The 19,068-nt window shown below is 32.0% G+C and overlaps 1 pseudogene; it reads right to left on the bottom strand.

The window, feature by feature from the left end:
- Positions 1-401: 401 nt before the first annotated feature.
- LOC110653908 (transcription termination factor MTERF15, mitochondrial-like) lies at positions 402-18,444 on the bottom strand (annotated as a pseudogene).
- Positions 18,445-19,068: the final 624 nt, after the last annotated feature.

The raw sequence follows: 19,068 nt of genomic DNA, 5'->3' as shown, positions 1-19,068 counted from the left end.
AATTAAAGTTCTCCAATTGATGAAAATTAACTTGATGGTATGCATTTGAGTTTAGGTGGATTTGAAATTTATATTTTAAATATTAAATTTAAAATTTTGAAATCCATAAACTTAAAAGTCTCTTATTTAGTTAACAAGAAGAATTTAAAATCCTAAATTTTAAATTTATTGTTTGCATTACTAATTAAATAACGTATTTAATTTACGTTAAAATTATCAGTATTAATTTTTAAAACCAAAATTATATTTAAAAAAAAAAACAATATCAACTATATAATAATCAACAAAAGATGTAATTTTTACTGATTATTTGATATGCTAAAACTTTTTTTAAAAAATAAATATACTTGAATATAATAGTTAAATATGTACAAAAATTTTCTTTAAAAATATGAATAAAATTTTTCTGAAAAATAAATCATTTTATAATCCATAACCAAATAGATATTACATAAAAATTGCAAATTAGTTAAAGAAAAGTATTAACTCCAGCAGACCAAGTCTGTCATTTTTATTGAAGTTTTAGCGGCTACATGTTCCTTACGAATATCTTTCCACAAAGCCTAAATTTCTTGGCCCCAAAGAACTAGAATGTGACTCCTCCGGTGCCCGAAAGTATGGACAAGGCCCCATCCTGAAGTATCTAAAAATGAGGACATTTCAGGATAGAAGGATAAGATTCTAAAAACTGTCAACAACAGTTACAAGCCTAGTTATTAAAGGCTCAAGGCGCACTAAGGCGTCAAAGAATCCTTCAGCCTAGACGCAAGAGGTAAGTGCGTGCCTGAGCAAAATGAGATGCAAAAGTAAAAAATTTTAAAAAATCTATAAAGTTAAATGAATGTGATGCTTTTCTTTTTTTTTTTTTCTTTGGTATATATTTTGAATTGGGTTTATTAGTTTGATGAGATTTTGATAACTAATTATCACTAGCGATACTAAATCCAAAAACTACCTAATGCATCAATATAGAATTCTTATAGATCCCAAATATCAAGTTTAAATAGTAATATTTTTTATCAATGAAAATGCTCATTAAAGATGAAAATAAAGAAGGCATGCCTTTCTAGAATCTTGTGCCTGCAACAAAGGTACACACTTAGACGTCAGGTTTGAGCCTGGTTAGCCTTATCCTAATGCATGCCTTTTTAAATGAATATATCGATGTGTCACAAAGAGAAATTTACATGACAAGGATAGGTCATTGCTAAGCATAAGCCTCAACAAGAAATAATTGAGAAAGATTTAAGGTATGCTTCAATTTTTTGCATTAAACAGTAAAATGCACATGTAAAGTTCATATCATAAATAGTTAGGGCCAAGGCTTATTGCGGCCCTCTATAATAATTTTTTATTACCTACCCATATTAAAAATTAGAGCTAAAATCAATCGTGGAAGGGTTGCCGTTCTACCATTTAAAACAACTAAACATACAGAGAAGATAGTCCATTATTAAACTTGATGCAATTCACATGATAGTTTAAATACTGCCTGATCTAATATCTGAAAATTCCACATATCTAAGTGGGATATGATTATGTAAGTTCATACCTTTTTCATTTTATTTCTTTATATATATATATATATAAACATTTTTTAGAGGTTGGTAAGATAATCTTAAAGTGATAGACAGCTTCTTTAGAGGTGTAAACAGGCCTGGATTGTAAGTCCTATCTTTGTAGCCGAGATGGCGTGTTTAGAGCAGTGATTCCTTTGGCAATTACCTCACTTAACTTAAAAGATCAACCTAGAAAAATTCTTTAAGTATGAATTCAATTTTCTGTAGGACAATTTCTTCTTCAAACTTTTCTACCTCATCCTCTGAGTCAAGAAAAATAGTTAATAGTAAAAAAATAATAATCGAAAATTTTAAAAAATGTATAGATAGTTGGGAAAATTTCAAAAGTACAAAAGGATCAGATCTATCAGACTATAAAACTCAATTTTTTCAAAATTGATTTCACAATCAAAACTGAAGATAGAGATCTTCATATTACAAAACCCTTTGAGACGAATACTGAAAGGATTTCTCTTCTGTCTCAAAAATCCTTACAAAAATATCATGAAAAACAATACAAATACATCCATATAGGTTTAGTCCAAGTTAGAATTAAACCGCTAACAAAAGAAGGATTGAACACCTCAATCCTAGCAATTCTTAGAGATACTAGGTTCATAAACTTTCAGGACTCCTTGCTTAGTTCAGTCGAGTCTAGTTTGTGCAGTGGACCAATATCTTTTTATTGCTATCCAAATTTTACTGTTTCGTTAAATAATAGTAATATTACAAAATCCCTTGTTTTACAAATCAAAACTCACAATTACAAAATGCTTGAAGGATCTATTTCTCTCGCACTAATTTACAAAATCCATTACAAAGCTATGGTTTCTGCTTTTGCCACAAAACATAAGTTTCAAAGTAAAAGAGGAGAAACTTTGCTTTTACAAACTGATCTTACAAAATCCAACACTGTAATCCCTAGATCTATCCAATGGAAGAACATAACCCTACCAGAAGAATGGGTATTAGAAGGTGCAGTAGAACCAGAATCTTCAAAAATAGTTGAGCCAAATGTTCAACTAAGGCAAATAACCCAGTATGACGATGGAAGAGTCAGTCTTAGCTTTAACAGAAGCCTTAGGTTTTCAGATGATTCCTCAACATCCAATACTATAGACATAGGAAGAGTATCTTGTATACCTTCTATCATTTGTTTGCCTATTACAAAACCAATTGGAATACAAAATATTCAGCCTTAGTATTCTACCTCATACTTACCTAGCACTTCTAGGTTTTCTACTTCAGAAATGCCTAGATCTACTTTATAAAACGTAGATTACTCTACAAATGTTCCACATCCAGTTATACAAATTTACAAAATGAGTCTGTTCAGGTTGAAACCCAAACAAAGTCAGAACCTACTTCACCTACCTTTTCAGCCATTACAGAAAATGTAAACCATTAACTTAATGTGCTTGAAAAAGAATTTGAAGTGGACAAACAATATTTACATGATTTTTATCCTCCTAAAAATCATAAAAAGCAAATGTGATTTTTCCAACATTTCAATAATCGAAGGAAAGAAATTCAAAAAGAATAGTATGATTTTCTATATGAATATAAAGTTCATATTCTTTTCTTTGAATAGTTTGAAATGTATGCTAATTATCATGACATTCCATATCCGTTTTCAAAAATTTTCAAAAGTCCAAAAAATCAACAAAATTAACAATCCTAGTTTCAAAACCTTCTCAGATTTCAAAACCTAAACAACAGGAGTCAGAAGATAATCAATCAGAGTTCATTGCAGCTCTAAAAGATCTTATAAAGAAAGCAGAAGAAAAATTTTCTGTTAATCCTGTTACTGTTAAGAATAAGACTCCTCACAAAAAGAATTCAAAACAACAGGTTTTAGAGGAACAAAGCCCTCAAGAAACCTTTGAATTACAAAAGAGACCTCTTCCAAAATCAATCCCAGAATTATAAACAAAAAGTGAATTCAAAATCTCTGAATCCACTAACAATCATAAATCATTAAAAAAAAAAAAAAACTAGTTATTCAAAATTTGAATACTAATTCTTCAACTTCCTCTTCAAACTCCAACTAGAAGTCCGAAGAAAACATGCCTTCACAAAAAGATTGATTAATTAATAATTCATCCAATTCAGATTCTAAAATTGAATATGAAAATGCAAAAAATGTCAACATGCTTTTAAAAAATCAAGAATTGATCTTGATGTTTTAAAGCATGAAGATCAATTACAAAACCCTCCAGTCCAATGCCTCCAAAGAGAAATAAAAACCACTAAGAATGAGCTTAAACAGCTTAAAGAGAAAGACACAGGACTCAAAAGCAATCCAGCTTTTATTTTCAAAACCCCAGGAAGAACTTGAGAAAAATAAAGAAAATAGTTTGGAAACTCAAAAACCTCCAGAAGATTTTCTTTTCATCCTCAATTAGATCATCTCCTGAAAATATTTAATACAAATTACCATTGTTTTTTCAAAAGATTACAAAATCAATACAATTGTCTTATTTGATACAGGAGCAAATTTGAACTGTATTAAAGAAAGAATTGTTTCACAGAAATTTTATGAAAAAACCACTGAAAAACTTTTAGCAGCAAATAATTCAAAAATGACTATTAGCTATAAGACAGAAGCCTCCATAGCTAATGGTGTTTTCTTTTAAAAACCTCATTCGTAATTGTTCAAGATATTCATCATAGTGTAATCTTAGAGACTCCTTTCATTAACTTGATAACTTCCTACAAGGTTAATGATGATAATGTCTCCTTCAAAACTACAAAACAAACTCTTGTTTTCCCTTTCGTTACAAAACCAAAAACAAGAAATCTCAATATTATAACAGCTTATTCCATTTATAATAATGACATTAATATTTTAATAGAAGAAAAAAAGCAATACTTGTTGTATTTACAGCAAGATGTTTCTTTAACAAGAATTGAAAAACAATTACAAAACAATTTGGTGAAAAGGAAAATTTTGGATTTCAAAACCCAAATTGAAAGAGAAATTTGTTCTGATCTACCAAATGCCTTTTGAAATCAAAAACAACATATGATAAATTTACCCCATGAAAATGGTTTCGATGAAAAACAGATACCTACAAAAGCCAGACCAATCCAGATAAATGCTTAATTAGAACAACACTGTCGTTCAGAAATTTTGGATTTAAAGAAAAAAAAGATTAATTACAGAATCTATATCCCCTTGAAGTTGTACAGCTTTTTATGTAAACAAAAATTCAGAAATAAAAAACAAACTCTTGTTTTCCCTTTCGTTACAAAACCAAAAACAATAAATCTCAATATTATAAAAGCTTGTTACATTTATAATAATGAGATTAATGTTTTAATAGAAGGAAAAATGCAACACTTGTTGTATTTACAGCAAGATATTTCTTTAACAAGAATTGAAAAACAATTACAAAACAATTTGGTGAAAAAGAAAATTTTGGATTTCAAAACCCAAATTGAAAGAGAAATTTGTTTTGATTTATCACGAATCAAAAACATATGGTAGATTTACCATATGAAAATAATTTCGATGAAAAACAGATACCTACAAAAGCCAGACCAATCCAGATGAATATTGAACTAGAACAACACTATCGTTCAGAAATTTTAGATTTAAAGAAAAAAAAGATTAATTACAAAATCTAGATCCCCTTGGAGTTATGCAGCTTTTTATGTAAATAAAAATTCAGAAATAGAAAGAGGCACTCCTAGATTAGTAATTAATTACAAACCTTTGAATAAAGCTTTGAAATGGATCACGTATCCAATTCTAAACAAAAAAATCTTTTACAAAAACTTCATTTTGCATTTGTATTTTCTAAATTTGATATGAAATCATGATTTTGGCAAACAAAAATTGATCCAAAAGATATATACAAAACAGCATTCACAGTTCCCTTTAAACAGTATAAGTGAAAAGTCATACCTTTTGGCCTGAAAAATACCCCATCAGAATTCCAGAGAACGAATGAAATCTTTAATCCATATTCAAAATTTTGCATAGTCTATATAGATGATGTTCTTGTGTTCTCGGAGTCAATTGAACAACACTTCAAACACCTAAGAACATTCTTCTCTGTTACAAAACGAAATTGCCTTGCCGTTTCAAAATCAAAGATTTATCTCTTTCAAACCAGGATTAGATTTCTAGGCCATTACATATCCCAAGGAACCATTACTCCAATAGAAAGAAGTCTAGAATTTTCAAACAAATTTCCTGATAAAAACTTTGATAAAACCCAACTACAGATATTGTTAGGTAGCTTGAATTATGTCTTAGATTTTTGTCCAAATATTAACCGTCTAGCAAAACTCTTGCATGATAGATTAAAGAAAAATCATGTTCCTTAGTATCAGAGCCAACGACGCACTAGGATCGAAAGGGGAATGAGCTAACAGGGAAGAAACAAAATCTAAATCTTGAGCAATATATAAATAATTAAAGAAATAAACAAAATACACAAGAAAAGGAAATCTTCAGAAATAAAAATTAAATTTATAAATTAGAGATTAAATATATATATTTAATAGGAGGCAGAGCCAGAGCCAAAGACGCACCGGAATCGAAAAGGGGATGAGCTAACAGGGAAGAAACAAAATTTAAATCTTGAGCAATATATAAATAATTAAATAAATAAACAAAATGCACAAAAAAAGAAAATTTTCAGAAATGAAAATTAAATTTATAAATTAGAGATTAAATATATATATATTCAATAGGTGGCAAAGCCAGAGCCAAGGACGCACCGGGATTGAAAGGGAGATGAGCTAACAGGGAAGAAACAAAATCTAAATCTTGAGCAATATATAAATAATTAAAGAAATAAACAAAATACACAACAAAAGAAAATCTTCAGAAATAAAAATTAAATTTGTAAATTAAATATATATATATTCAATAGGCGACAGAGCCAGTCCGTTATAAATATATATATGTATATTTATGCAAAGTAAGTGGTTGAACCGACCATATACATGCAAAATAAATTTGAAATTTTGTAAAAGAAATCGAAGAAAATTTTCTTCAAAATCTTATAAATTTTGTAAGATTTGTACAAAGGTTTTGGAGATGTAATTCCGAGTAGGACTTATAAAGGTTGCTCAACATATGAGCTTCCTAAGATCTACTACAAGGAAGATACAGGGTTTGTAGGTTTTAGGTAAGGCAGAGGTAAGGCAAGGATGAATTGACCTTCCTTCCTTCGATGCCTCAGGTAAGCTTTTTTCAAAGTCTTCTTCGGAGTTTCTCGAATTTGAGAGAAATGAAAGTAGAAGTGATCAGGGGCAGTTTTATAATTTTTTAAAATCTTGAACAGTATCTGCCATTTACTTTTTCACGTGCGAACAGTACTTAAACAGTTCTTCCTATCTGGTGAACAGTGCTTGAACAGTACTTCCTGTTGTCTTCACATGCAAACAGTACAAGTGAATAGTGATAGGTGAACAGTACCCTATCAGATTTTTTGTAAGAAAGAAAAGTAAAAATGCAAAATTACAAAAAATAAAAGCAAAAAAAGTAAAATGGATAATTTTACCGTTATAAATTTCTTTTGCCAATCTTAAATCTTTTTTTTTTTTTTAATAGAGTGGAGCTGGGAGAAAAAAGGTAAGAGGGGCCAATTAAAGATAAGTTGAGGGAAGGGAGATTGAAGTGGTTTAATCATGTGAAGCGTAGACATAAGGAAGCTCCAGTTAGACAAGTAGAGCACATTAGGTTAGAGGATAGAAAGAAAAAAAAAAAGATAGACCTAAATTGACTTGAAAGAGAATAATACAACATGACCTAGAAGCAATACACATTTCTGAGGATTTAACCCAAAATCGTTTAGAGTGGAGAAAACGAATCCATATAACCAACCCCAAATTTTTGGGATAAAGGCTTAGTTGAGTGGAGCTAGGACCGCTCTTTTATCATTCCATCATGTTTTGTAAGTTGTGTCATGTCTCCTCATCGTCACTCGTTTCGTCATCTGACGAGACAGAAGGTAAGTCGTAGTAACTTTCATATTGAACCATGTAATTTTTGTACTATGTTTCAATATGAAAGGGTTTTGGACTTGGCAAATATTCATAGTGGACATATATCCAAGAATATGTACCCGTATGGACAAGCGCATACTTTGAATATCGGTATTTTTGTCAGCTATCGACGACTGTCTTTGCTCGCCATTTATTGAGTTGGACAAAGTGATCTTCGTGATGGATGATAAAGAGGAGGAAGTTTTGTATTCAGGTAGCAGCAATGGATCGCTTGTTGTAGCTCTCCATTTGCTAATACTTCTAGACGTGTTGAAATGATTTGTATGTTTACTGATTTTTGGCGTAGTAATAGTCTTTTGACTTCTTGAAGGACTCTATTTCCCAAAAACCTTGTCATTTCACAATCAGATCTTGTGACTCGGATTCCAACTAACATACCCCATTTGAATAGTTCTCCAACGTCTAGATATCGAGTTTCAGACATTTGAGTTATTTTGAAGCGGGAGATGCTGAAATCTAAGCTGCATTCACAATCTAGATAGCACAGAAGATATCGGTTAGGATGTTCCTGAATGCAATGAAAACGGGACAAACCCTTGTGAGTTTTTGCAGATGGCAGAATCATCCAATAAAGGTGATTTAGTCCACTTTGGACCGATAGTCCTCTCCAAAACTCCTGCTCAAAAATTTAGAATTAATGTAGCCAAAACTGCATATGTTCCCACAGAAAGGCACCAATGTTTATTAGATAATCTTTGGACTATAATACAAAACAAACGGTTGGAAGTAAAAGTTCTCAATGCACTTTGTATTGAGTTCGACGAAGCTAATAAATGTGGCTGACCTCCTTAGCAGAATTAAATATCATGAGGATCATATCATGGTAGCTCAATCATTCATTGAGTTTTTACAAAACCAAATTTTATACAAAACCATTACATCAAAAATTAGTCCATCAGATTCATTCACTTCTAACCAAAATCACCACCTTGAATTACAAAAACAAGAATTTGAAGGCCTAGGATCTCCACTGAATTCTAGTGTAAAAATTCAAAAGCGAAGGACTGAAGGCCTAGGATCCCCACTAGATTCTAGTGTAAAATTACCATTGGCCCCACTGATCAATGTGAAAAATTATCACCAGAGTGAAGTCCTTTTTGCTTCACTTGGTGCCAATAGGTCCTTAGAACATTTCCAAACCCGTTGTCTTTCGAAGAAATTCAGGAAACAAGTTCTCAACGGTCTTCCTCAAGAGATCCGCGAGCATACATTACAAAACATCATCCAGTCTAGAACCAAAGAACAGCTGGATGTTCTTCAAAAATGTCTCAATTTTACAAAAAGCAATTAGCAAGGTCACAATGGATGGTTATGGGAGTAGGAGTACCATTCAAACACTCAAGAACATCCTAACCGACATCCTCTCTGCTATTCAGATTGTGAACACAGCTTAGATTTCAGCATTCCCCGCTTCAAAACAACTCAGATGTTTGAAACTCGATATCTAGACGCCAGAGAATTATTCAAATGAGGTACATTAGCTGGAATTCGAGTCACAATATCTTATTATGAAATGACAAGGTTTTTGGAAAATAGAGTCCTTCAAGAAGTCAGAAGACTATTATTACACTAAAAATCAGTCAACATACAAATCATTTCAACACCTCTAGAAGTAATAGCAAATGGAGAGCTACAACAAGCGATCCATTACTTCTACCTGGATACAAAACTTCCTCCTCTCTATCATCTTCCGGATTGGCCATGCAATCATGAAGATTACTTCGTAATAGCGAGCAAAGACAGTCGTCGATAACTGGCAAAAATACCGATATCCATAGTATGCGCTACTCCATACGGGTACATATTCTCAGATATATGCCCACTATGAATATTTGCCAAGTCCAAAACCCTTTCATATTGAAACACAGTACGAAAATTACATGGTTCAATATGAAAGTTACAACTTACCTTCTATCTTATCAGATTACGAAACGAGTGACAATGAGGAGACATGACACAACTTACAAAACATGATGAAAAGATAAAAGAGTGGTCCCAGCTCCACTCCATTAAAAAAAAATTTAAGACCGAAAAAAAAATTTATGACAACAAAATTATCCATTTTACTTTTTCTGCTTTTATTTTTTATAATTTTATACTTATACTTTTCTTTCTTACAAAAAATCTGACAGGGTACTGTTCACCTGTCACTATTCACTTTTTACTGTTTGCATGTGAAGACAACAGAAAGAACTGTTCAAGCACTGTTCACCCGACATGAAGAACTATTCATACACTGTTCAAATACTGTTCACACATAAAAAAATAAGAGGCAGATACTGTTCAAGATTTCAAAAAATTACAAAACTGCCATTGATCACTTCTATATAAGGAGGCACCTACCCAAGGCAAATCCAAGCTTCTTGAACCCAAGCTTCTTGAATACAAAGCTTCTACAAAAGCTTCAAGCTTCTGTCAAGACTTCTTCCATTTCTCTCAAATCCGAGAAACTCCGAAGGAGACTCTAAAGAAAACTCTCCCCAAGGTAAAGAAATGAGTAAGAAGGTCGATTCACTTCCTAACCTACCCTACCTCTATCTCACCTACAAACCTACAAACTCTGTACTTCCTTGTAGTAAATCTTATGAAGCTCATGTGTTAAGCAACCTTTGTAAATATTACTCGGAATTACATCTCCAAAACCTCTGTACAAAACTTTCAAAAAATTTATAAAATTTCAAAGTAGGTTTCTTTGAAATTTCTTACAAAATTACAAATATTTCTTTCTTTTGCATGCATATGGTCATTTCAACTGCCTGACCTGCATATATATATATATGTATATATATTTATAACGAACTAGCTCTGCTACCTATTGAGTATATATATGTATATATTCCATATTTAAATTTCATATTTATCTTTATAAATTTATATATATATTCATAACGGACTGGCTCTGCCGCCTATTGAATATATATATACTAATATTTAATTTTATTTCTGAAGATTTCTCTTTCTTATGCATTTTGTTTATTTCTTTAATTATTTATATATTACTCAAGATATATATATTCCAACAGGCCTGACTTTGCTGTTACACATTTTTCTCATTGCCAACTAACAGACCATTTGACACCACATTTAGTATCGTAATTGTGTTCTAAGAATATGTGGTACTTCAAAATGCATATGGGTTTGTAGAATTTGGGAGGAACACTTTAATCTTTATATTGGGTTTATTACATAAATTGCAGCCTATAAACAACTAAAATATTTCTTAGTAGTAGAATTTAAACTAAGTGCAGAACCTACATTATGGACTGCTAAAAACAACCACAGAAACAAACATTGCTTCAAATATCTAAATTGTATAGGCAGATGGCAAACTATCATCAAACAATAAATCCTTTATATGCATTAAAGTTCCATTGCATTTTTCTGGCACAAAAGTATGATCATAGATTTTCATGGAATACCCTTTCCTTAATACCCTTCTCTCACCTAGGTTCATAGCTGCCATTTGAATTTTTTTTCTTTTTCTTTTTCACTTTTCCCCTTGTTCAATCTCACAATCCATCATTTTCTTTAATCAATCATTGCACACCACCCTCGCTGACAACAACAAATTTAATAACGAGGCTAAAATATCCAAAGGAAGACCCTGAGGAACACCAAAATAATAACAGTTGTTGAATCATTATCGTGGCAAGAAAAATCTGGTAAACATGAAAAAGAATAAAGTGCATAATTACACATCATCAACTGTTCAAAAACACAAAGTGGAACATATATCAAAATCAATTTATCCAAATGAAAGATAAGATGCACCACAAATGGAAAAGAGCAAACAATCTAATCAACAATTGTAGAATCATACCTGAAGAGAAAGAGCTAGTGACAGAAAGTAAGACCAGCAGTAGCGAGGGCAAGAAAAATGGAGAACCACTGACAGAGGAGGAGGGGGTAGTGACACGGAAAGAGACAGAGAGAGAGAGAGAGAAGCAGCAACGAGTCGAGATATATCTTGACAACAGATAGTTTGAGAGATTAGAATTCTAGAATTTAAAATAACAAGACTAATGGTGTTATTTTATATCTTCAAATTTTTGGGCCCCTAAATTTGTTTAGGATTTGGTATAAATTCAAATCCATTTTTATTTAACCTCCCAAACGAAGGATTTGGCCCAAATCCAAATCCACAAACCCAAATCCATCAATCCAAACAGATAGTAAGGATTTAGATTTAAATTTTGCTGAAAAAATGCAGGAAAAATTTATAAGAAGCACAATATACACCTTGAAAACTGACTTGAATAAAATAGGAGATATAAAATGATTTAGTTATGGTTAAAACGGCGTTAATCGTTTGATCTAAAGTGTAAAATCTTTTTTTTTTTGGTAATGAAGATGAGGAAACAACTAAAAACTTTAGGATATGAAACCCCACTCACATCATAATAAAATTAAGGACAAGGATCAAGCAAGGGAGAGCTGAGAACATGCATTTCCATGAGAAGGGATATGGTAAAATTGGACAAAGATCAAACATCAGAAAATGCTGGATATATGCAACTTGGCATTGAAACGATCTAGGAGCAAAATGAAAAAAAGAGTAGAAAATCAAACAAAAAACTTAAAATGGATTGAGCTATAAGCCTCTAATTCAGGCCCTAGGCAAAGGACCAGCCCCAAATTGCACCAGCAAGCAGCATAACTATTATTAATTTTGGGAAAATTATTACTTAGTTCCTCTAATTTAATGAAACTAACTACTTGGTTTTCCTATTCTAAAAATACATTAGTTAGTCCTTGTATTTTTGTTTCATTTACTCTTTAATCCCTCCGTCTAGTCTAAATCAAGTTTTATGTTAGTCATTTTATTCAAAGAAGAGAGAAACAACCATTACAGGGAAATAATTCAAGAGTTAGAAAATATAATGACTCTATAGTTGTGCTTTCCAAATTACAGGGAATAAATGGAATTCAAAAATGCGTAAAATGAAAAGAGAGATTAAAGAGTAAACGGAATAAAAATACAAGGACTAACAAATACATCATTTAATATAGGAGGTCCAAGTAATTTATAAAATAATAATAATAATAATAATAATAATAATAATAATAATAATTTTCTCTTATAATTTCAAGAATTTCTATGTACATACTGATACTATGTTAACAAAAAAAAAAAAATTTAGTTGACTTTGTTTATGCAAGTCTAACGGAAAAATTACTATAATCTTAATTCCTTTTTAAATGAGAGGCTCATAAGCCTGAGCAACATATGATAGAAATACATAGTATTCTTTTTGATACATCATAAATTTTTAAAGTAAAAATTATAAGAATTTGAAATTTAATTTTTTGCGTATATTATGAGATAAACATTTAATTATGAAACTATTAATTTAATAGTCAATTTTAAATTGCATCAATCTAAGTTTGATGATACAAACAATTATGCTTTCTTTGTTCAGGTTCTCTTTCTGGTCTTTCTTCTCTATTCTCCTGAACTCTATTTTCTGTCACTTTTCTCAAGAAAGTTCATTTGATACAACTTTGGTTGTATCATAGATAATCATACAAATGAGCTTAATTTTGTTCTTATATAAATTTATTTATATATAAGTGTGCATACACCTTCATTGTATAGTTAAAGTCTACTGTTTTTAAAGAAAAGGTACATTATAAAATTAAATCAATGGACATTGCTTTGAAATTAATCATCCCAAATCATTAAATTAAATGATTTATATAGAAGGAAGAAATTATAAAGCCAAAATATATTATATTCCACATAAATCTGGATTTTTAGCAATTCAGCAGCATGACATTATTTACTACATTCATTGATGGGCATATCTATATCAGGGCAAAATTCGACAGTTTACCAAATGGTTTGGCTAGCAACTCAGGAGCTTGTCTCTCTCTAGGTTTTTAGAGAGAAATTTCTCTCGGTTTTTTCTAGTTCTCTATTTCTCAAAGCTCACCGACACTGCCTCCCAAAGGCCTTTCTCTGCCCCTTCCGGACAAGGGAAGGCCTTTTCCCCAACCTGAAAAATGGATTTCCCTTTCCCACCTCTAGGTTGGGGTGTAAATAGCTCATTTTAGTTGCTTTGGTTGCTTTTCAGCAGATCCTAGTGATTGAGATGGAGAGGGTTTTTTTATGATGGTTTGTGGGGTTTGTTTGTGTGTTTTATGCATGATGGGCTCTAGAAGTATACACTGAAAGAATGGTAACTAAAGGGACTTTCCAGCGCCTAGATGATGGTCTCTAGTCCCCCCATGGCTATACAAGAATAAGAAGCCTCTAGCTCTGCCATTCCTCCGTTGATTTTCGGCTTCTCCGTGGTCTCTAGTTCCTCAAAGTCACTGAAAAAGTAGTTCCTAGCTGCAACTGTGTTTGAGATCCTAGGGATGACATCTTGAGAAAGGGGTCTCTTCTTGGCCTCAGACAGGCTGAATCAGCCATGCATGGCCACTGGTAGAAGAGGCCTCCCCTGTATTGTGCTTCTCAGGCTGAAACGATATCCTTCCTTGGCCATTGGGTGGCCAAGAATAAGCGGTGTTGTGTCGCATCTTTCCTGCTTGCAGAATCTCAAAGGTTTCGAGTCAAATACCTGATAGCTCTAAGGTTTCAGTTTGCATGGGCCATAGGCCTATTTCTTCTTGGGCTTGGGTGTTTAAGCTATGTAGTTAGGAACCATCTCTGTAATTGAGCCATGAGCCGTGTACTTCTTCTGCTATCTATTGAAATCCAACTTTGACAAAAAACAAAAGGCACATGATAGCGTTCATTCTTATTTTATATATATATATATATATATATATATATATATATATATGAGTGTTGGTGATGATGTACTGACAATAGAACTTGAAAAAATACATTTGTCTACTCTTTTTTTTTGTCAAAAATAGATTCCATTAGATAATAAATTATATCAGTACATAGCCCAAGACCCAAGTACAAAAATGAATCCCTATCAAACAACCCAAGCTCCCAAAGCCCACGCATCAGAAACCCTAGAGTTTGGGTTGTGCACTTCTTCTATTATATAATGAAATCTATCTTTGACCAAAAATAAAAAATTAGTACACAATAGCATTAATTCAGCATTAATTCTATATATATATATATATATATATATATATATATATATATATATATATAGTGTTGGGGGATAGTGTACTGATAACAAAACAAAAAAAAAATACATCTATTTGTTTTTTTTTTTTTTTTGCCAAAGAGAGATTTTATTAGATAGCAAATAAAAGTAAATGGCCAAGGTGCAAGTACAAAGATGGATCCCAAACCCAAGCTGAAGTTGCACAAAAACACACAGACAACGCCCAAGCAGAATTACCATCAAACCCCTCTCCATTAGATTTGTGGATCTACAACAAAAAAAAAAAAGAGGTATTTACACCTCAACCTAGAGATGGGGAGGGAAAACCCACTCTCCAAGCTAGGAAAAAGGCATACGGGAGGCATATCTTCGGCAAGCTCCAAAGCAGTAGAATCCGGGAGAACGAGAGAGATTTATCTCTCTAAAATTAGAGAGAGCTTTTTTTTTTAATTTTTATCATTGGTGTTAAAACTGAATAAAAAAATTAGAAAAAAAAAAAAAGGAATCAAAGAGTCTATTAGTTTACCTTGTAGTTACACCTTCATGTGCTCCCTTGATGTGAAGATGTTGCAACTAGTTGGCTTCTCCTCAATGGAGAATTTTATTGGCACTTTGGTAACTACCAAGATCTTATGGAAACAACTACTCCGAACAATAAACTGCAATTTCTCTTACATTCTCCAAACATTTTTAAAGTCAACTACCAAAGCCAATCCAATATATTTTGACATGTTGCATCAAACAAGGCCAATAGCTGTTAACAACAGTTCATCTCAAAGATAAGAACAACCAATCCCATGAAAAAGAAGGATCATTTGAACTACTTTGATAAAGAATCATTAAGATCACTCATCTTGACTAAACAAGGCCTTCCAAGAAGGACCTCAAATTTTTCACATCTTCTTTTGACTCTGGATGCATTTGCTGTTTAAACATTTTCCATAGTTCAATAGGATGTTGTCTTTTGACCTGAACATCTCCTGAAAACCTCCCAAACATTTTTCCACACTCTAGATATGGCTTGACATATAGATTATAGAATTTAATCCTACTCAACTTTATCATACCTTTTAGTCCCACCTCATCACTAAGCCCTCTTTTTGCACGCAAATACTCAATCACATTGTAGCGAGGAACAATCTGTTTCTCAAAACTTACTCCCAAGTACTGTGGAACTTCAACCAAAAAACCAACATTAAATTTCATTGTGTTCACCAAAAACTCAATCTTCTTCTCAACGTCCTCTATCATAAATAATCACCCTTGGTTCTCTCCACAAAACCTTAAAAGCATCACTTTCGAATCAACCCATGTTTACATAAGCAATCAACTATTTGCTTTACTTCAAACCCAGCTCTAAAAGTTCCATCACTAAAAATCTTTATTTTGATTGGTGTTCAGCATTTCAAAGAACTAAGCAATTCGAAACACCTAGCAAATTCACCTAATTCCATACCAAGAAATCATGGCTCCCTACTAATCCCTTTTCTAATAAATTCTTTGCTAAAACCCAATCTCTCAAACTCATCAACCAATGGCACCAACCTATTTTCATTTGCAAATCCTATAGCCTCACGGTAGGAATAGAAAATCCAATTGACCTCATCCCTTTGAATCCCAATTCGCATCAAGAACTCAATTCATTGCAATTGCTCCAAGAAAACCCTCTAACACCTTCCTCACAGTACCTTCACTAAAACCTATACCCTTCAAAACATTCACACTCTTATTAAACCCATCTGGATCAATTTGAAAACTTGTAGCATATGCCAAAACACTTTTTATCAACAATGGGGAAATATTCAAAACCCAGATTTTGAAAAACCCATTTCTCATTTCAAAAATTTACATTCCAAAACCCCAGGACATTCAGTAATCAAAGAAACAACAAATTTCCATGGGATTTGAAGGATAAGAGAATACCAAGGGACTTCTAAATTTCATGTAAATTGGAAACCAAAGCGACTTGTACTGATGAAACTGTGTAGTTGGGATGGAGGGAAACTATACCTTTGGAAAAGATTTGCAAGGGAAATCTGTTTCCAGTACAGGGATTCATTTGAGGAATTAGGCATTGTGGACAGGAAATGAAGCCTTTCATTTGGATGAGTGGGGATTGGTTTTGAGGATAACACAAAGCAACGGAGAGCAGTTCTAATGTGAAGGATCTGAGTGGCCATTGATGAATTCAAGCAGGAAGGAATTTTCTCTTATTACCAAGGCCCTTATCAAATAGCTAACTTTTGTTTCCCAATATACTAGACCACCCTGCTTTCATCACTATTACAGCAGAAAATATCAAATGTTAACTAAGAAATGAACTGATAAATTACATAAAAAAAAGTAGGAGCAGGGAAATGAAGTCAACAATTTTTGTTACCTACATTTTCTCAAGACCACCCATTCTGAGAGTAAAGAAGATATATCATGAGCTTTCATCATCCAAAGTTGGAAGATGCATTTCCAACAAGCATTAAAATGATTTTTAAACTGAGAACCCAACATGGTTATCAGCTCCAAAAACTGCATAACAAGTTCAAATTGATTTCAAGGAATAAGGACTAAATTAACAGCTTTAACAGAATACAAGATAATAAAGCCTTGGGAAAATCCTAAAGGAAGAAAAACAATTAACAAATAAACAAGACTCACACCAAATTGAAATCCACAAAACACCCAAGCAAACTAAGATTAAACCACACAAAAATCAGAAGAAGGAAAGTGAACAGAGATGCAGAGAGAACCTGAAAAACAGTAGGCTGTGGCAAATTATTCAAGACAGAGAGGTCGACAAACAGTGAAGGTGGTGAGCATCACTAATGCAGCCTTCAAGATTTACCATAGAAAAAAAATCAATATCAGCAATATTAAAATAAATTATTACAGCAAATTGACAAAAAAAATTTGAAACCCAAAAGAAAAGTATATCAAATTATACCTAAGGATTTGGATCAAAAGCAAATACTAGGTGTTCCAATTTAGCAAAACCAGAAAAAACAGCAGCAAGTCATAGCCTGACTCAGTAACTAAATATGAAAGTGGACCTGTATCTTGAAAACTAATTCTATATGCAGAATTTCCTAAAACTTCAAGCTGCCAAAGCAGAAGAGTTTTATCCAAAGAGATATAACTCATACAGTCATTTTCCACAGCCGAGTAAATCAAACAGTTATTTCAAACACAACCAAGTGCGTAATTCTTTTACTTTAAAGTGCATTGACACTTAAACAGGTAACGTAACCAATTGCTTTCCTTAGACACTTAAATAGCTTAAAAGAAGTTATAGACAGCGGGGAGAAAATAGGACAAGCAAGCAAGCCTTAAACAGTAAAAAAATAAAAAAAATAAAAAAAAAAAGAAAATAAACTAGCAACAGCAAGAAGAAGTTATTCATAAAAACAACAAGCAGGAACTAGATCCTTTGATTCAAGCATAAGAAGTAGCAAAACCCAACAACCCTAAAAAGTCGTAAATTCCACTGTTTCGCCATAAATAATCAAATAAAAAAAGCAAAAATATGACAAATAAGAAACAAATCTCTTAGTGAAACGAAAATCAAAACAGCAAGTCGGGGGTAACTCTATGACATTCAAACCAAGAATCTACTGAAAATAAGCCGGATCTGCTGTGCTGAGAACGAGTCTGTGTTGAGACCGATGCAACCGAAGAAGAAACGCTGATTTTGTCCGAAGGGAAATTGCCAGGGCCAAAGGCACGAGGGAAGGGAAGAGAAGTCTGGCGTGTGGATACTGGCTAGGGCTATTGAAAGTTAAAACTGAGAGAGAGAGAGAGAGTTATTCAAAACTACGTAGTTTTGATTTATAATAAAAAGAGATTTCTAGCTATAAAAAAAACCATATATTTTTATCTAAAACTCAGTGATAATATTTCATATCTTAAATTAAATATTTAATAAATAATAAAAATTTGGAAACTCTTACCTATTTTCTTCCTTTATATTATTTTATTTTATTCTCTATTAGATATTTAATTACTTTTATTATTAATTCCATTTATCCAATTCATACAAAATTAAAATTAAAATAAAACTTTGAGATTATACCTTCCCAGCAATCGTTTCCAAAAGCACAAAAATATTGTTGATTATTTAATTTATTAAATTATATTTAATTACTATTAATTAATAATTGGTGTCTTTTACTAATAATCTATTAAATATATGTATTAAATTTAAACTATGTTTGACATTGAGTTTCAGAGTTTAAAACTATTTTTCTGAATAAAAGCATCATTTTAGATGTTATTGAGAAAAGCAGTTTGTAAAAAATTGTTTTATTATTTTATTGTTCTCATGACTTAAATTGATCAAATTTAATTTTTAATTATTTTTTAACACTTTCTAACTAATATATATTAAAAAAATAATTTTCTCAACAGCAGTTTCAACAGCA

This window comes from Hevea brasiliensis, chromosome 17 (genome assembly GCF_030052815.1).
Source record: "Hevea brasiliensis isolate MT/VB/25A 57/8 chromosome 17, ASM3005281v1, whole genome shotgun sequence".
Lineage (NCBI taxonomy): Eukaryota > Viridiplantae > Streptophyta > Magnoliopsida > Malpighiales > Euphorbiaceae > Hevea > Hevea brasiliensis.
The sequence above is the reverse complement of the archived record's forward strand: the minus strand, read 5'-3'. Positions and strand labels throughout refer to the sequence as shown.